Source organism: Anas platyrhynchos, chromosome 6 (genome assembly GCF_047663525.1).
Source record: "Anas platyrhynchos isolate ZD024472 breed Pekin duck chromosome 6, IASCAAS_PekinDuck_T2T, whole genome shotgun sequence".
NCBI lineage: Eukaryota > Metazoa > Chordata > Aves > Anseriformes > Anatidae > Anas > Anas platyrhynchos.
The window spans coordinates 21801845-21805670 of NC_092592.1; the positions used below are offsets into that span (position 1 = coordinate 21801845).

The 3826-nt window shown below is 40.7% G+C and overlaps 1 long non-coding RNA gene across 1 annotated transcript; it reads left to right on the forward strand.

Moving 5' to 3' along the window:
* Positions 1 to 1166: 1166 nt before the first annotated feature.
* LOC113844001 (uncharacterized) lies at positions 1167 to 3617 on the forward strand. The gene is made up of 3 exons (XR_005266838.2): positions 1167 to 1256; positions 2019 to 2121; positions 3232 to 3617. It is a non-coding gene; the product is annotated as an uncharacterized lncRNA (long non-coding RNA).
* Positions 3618 to 3826: the final 209 nt, after the last annotated feature.

A 3826-nucleotide genomic window follows, 5' to 3' on the forward strand; every position in this document is an offset into this window, starting at 1 on the left:
CTTTTAAAACTTGTTATGCCTGTGCTTCAGCTCAGCAAAGCAGTGGATTCCTACAGTCCCTGACACAGCTGCAGACAGTCTGGAATCTGTGCAAGTTTTCCTGGCTAATTTTGAGATGTAGCCTCACATACTGTGTATTGCAACAGTCTAATTGTGAAAGCCCAGAACACCTGCGGAAAAATGTCCTCATGATCTCCAGAAATAATGCTGCAAGATCCTAGCTGTTTCAGAGGCAGGGCATGCATAAGGTAGAAGAAAACTGGAACTCTTCTTCCTTTGCCTTACCCAGTCCTTAGCATCACTATTGTTGCTGTCAGGAATCAATGAGTAACCAGCATCCTGACTGTTACATTCAGTTCTGGAGCAAGGCAATCCACACACAGCTCATCTCACTTTTGCTGTCAAAAAGGTGCTATCTGTTCATGGTGATCTGTCTCTGCCTCCTCAGCCTGGCTTTGCTTCAGCAACTGAGAGATACAGCACTCTACAGCTAGGCCCTGCAGCTCACTAAGTATGGACAAAATAATGTGTCGCATATGAAATAATAGAAATTATAATAAATCAGTCTGAGAACAGTGGCCACGTCTCCACACCATTGCACTGTATGAATGACCTGTTCTGTACCAAGGGTGATCTCCTTGCAGCAGGTCAGGCGAACAATAGTGTGCGGCTGCCTTGCTTCACATGTGCCCTTTCGCCACTGCTTCTTGATGGCCTGCCAGCTCTGAAGGCATAGCTTTTGGGGGGTCAAATTCTTCCCATGACACCTGTGCCAATGTGGAGTAACTAGTGTATCTGCTGGAGTTTCTTAACATTTACACTGGCACAGTGGAGATCAAGATGCCGACGTCCGTCAGTGCACAAAACAAGCCTTTGCAGGCTTTTTGAGGTGACACCTTCTGATCGATGGTAGGAACAGGTTAGAGTGTCCACTGGAACCCTGGGTGCTCACATTTACATCACCTCCCTTTGCACTGACCATTGTTTCCTCGCTGTATATAAATAGACAACTGCCCCTCACTATGAGATGTGAACAGTCCTTGCAAGTATGGTAAGTCAGCAGCTTATATTCTCTCTCTCTATATGTTTGTGTGTTTATGTGTACATACAGTGGAAGTATTTTTCAAAACCACCTAGTTTTAAATAAAGCTTCCTGTTTCTTTTGTAGAAATTCTTGCTGGTCTTCTGCTTGATCCTTCTCTTCTCAGGGACTCTGTGTGATGCTCGCTGTTACTTTAGACCATCCAGCAAATACGGTAATGGCAAAAATACCTGACAACCCCGAAGCAGAGATTCAAAGCCTAATTATGTTAGAAATGTTGGAATAGTATAATGCATATTCTGTGTTGAAGAATGATCCAAACAGCTACACATTCAGGTACCAACCCATCTGGAAACATCTCTGGACAGAGAGACACTATCTGATGGATAGCTGAAGTTCTTGCCTACATGGCAAAAACCATATACTTTCAAGCAGCACTGACTAATCTGAGTGGGTACCTGACACTAAAATCAAAGCAAAAAATATACAACTGATTTTTAAATTCAGTTTAGCAGAACAAGTTGAAGCCTAATAAAAGCTGTGGAGGGAGGAGGAAGGAGAAACTACAGTCTAGACTTGGATGTTGAGCATGAGAAAGGGCAGAAAGCTCCTACCATAGCCATCAGCTAAAGCATTTCTCTAGCAGAATAGTGCTTCTTTTGTATGTGATTGCTACCACATTATAGTGACGTCATACACTCACACACTACAGAAGCAAAGACATTGTATGCTTTCTGCAGAGCATTGTGTCACATTCTTCCCTGGTGTGACTCTATGGAAATCAGTGCTTTGATTGCCAGTCCACAAACATAAGACTGTGGATTATGTCTATTAATATAGACATATATAGACGTATAATTAATATAATTAATATTAATATATAATTAATATATATAATTCATATTAATATAGACATATATAGACATATATAACAGTACTGACATACTGACTATTATTTTCTGCTGTGTGCATGTAGGGTGCCTTTCAAACAGAAACCTTTACGTTTTTGGTGCGGTGTGGAAGACTGAAGATTGTTACCAATGCAGGTGTAAGATGAATGCAATGATTTGCTGCAGCTTGTAAGTTCCCCCAGATTATTTTTTGGGTTTACTTATTTAGGAACTGGTTAAAATTTTCAGACTTGAAAAGACTCAATGACAGCATGTTCTGGAATTTCATACTCACTTCAACAAAATTCCTCTTTCCGTTTCTCAGTTAGCTCTAAATACGACCAAGCAGAATTATTCGCCAACCACACAGACTTTTTTGGGATATCATCCGGTCCTTCTTTTGATTCTGACACTGGGGTCATGGGCGTATGACAACTGGATGTATGAGTCTCTCTATCCTCATTTTTCTTCCTCCTTGTCTTCAGCAGCTTGTTTATAGATACCTAAACACATAACACAAATACATGTGGACTCCTGAAACTGTGCTCCAGACCAGTGCCTGCCTGCAAGCATTTAATCAGGCCAGTGCTGCTCCACACCCTTCCCTGTGCTGCTGAGCTCATCATTCCTGCTTAGCACAACAGGACACACGTGCTCTGCTCTGATCATTTGGTTTCTAAATCTTCTTGTGTGTTCCCATCTCATAGATAGCAGGTGGCACATCAAGGACAGACATCTTCCTGAGTATAATAGGGTGGACTGCTTATGTCTCCAAAAGGCTAAAAAAACTTTTTGGGGTGAAGGATAGAGTCCCATACGGGGTCTATGAGGAAGGATACAACTTGAGGAACCTGTGGTGGGGAATATTTCTGGCTTTTCTCAGCCATAAGACAAGGTGAGGTACCTCATCTGGGAGGTATTCATGCTAGGGTGATTCAGCACTCTTGAAATGGTTTGCTCTTCACAATAATGACAAAAAAGCCTTAGTTTGAAGGAGAAAGACAGAATTAATCCCCACTTCGTCTATATGCAAGAATTTATACCAATCCCTAACAGAATGACCAGTGAGAAATGCATTTGAAGACTTGAAGACACAAGTAAATCATTTCATCTGTGACCAGACAGGATCAGGGCTCTGTATTTCTCTTACTATAATTCTTACTGCTTACATTAATGGAGTCTACAAGACAAACCAAACCATAACGTATCTTCCCCAGATTGGCTGTGGTTCAATTAACACCCATATCTCAGTCCATACCCTAACTTCTGTTTTTTCTCTTTGCCTTTTTCAAATGACAGGGTTGTAATCCCCAAGAACTACGACAGAGCAAACTGTGTTGGTCTGTTCCACAAGAAAAGCTGTTCAATCAAAGTAGTGAAGAAGACAAACCCTGACATAAGCTGCAAAGTCTACAATGGAGTTGGTTAAGTCCATGTGATGTGTTTCTCCTCTTCTGCATGTCCCTGGAAGTTGAATATGTTTTGGATCTCTCATTTAGAGGAAATCATCAAAGCAACATGGTTTCAGAAGGAATGGGTTCACCTCATGCCTTTCCCAGTTCTAATTATGGCACGTCTGTCTGATTTCTGACACTAGGAGGTTTGTCTTATTATATAAACATTTGTAACAAAGCTTTACCATAGATAATTTTGTGACTTTATTCCTGTTGGGATCCAGAGTTAAATAAATTTCCACATATACCATATTACTTCTTTTCCTTCCAAGTAGTTACTAAGTGGTCTTGTTGAAAACAGAAGAATTCACGGTATCTATAAAAACATGGTTGCAAAGCTAATTATTGATTTAGAAATCACCTAGCAATTAGAGTAACATATATTACACAAAGCTGCCAGACAAAAAGATTCATTATGCTATTACACCCATTGACATTTC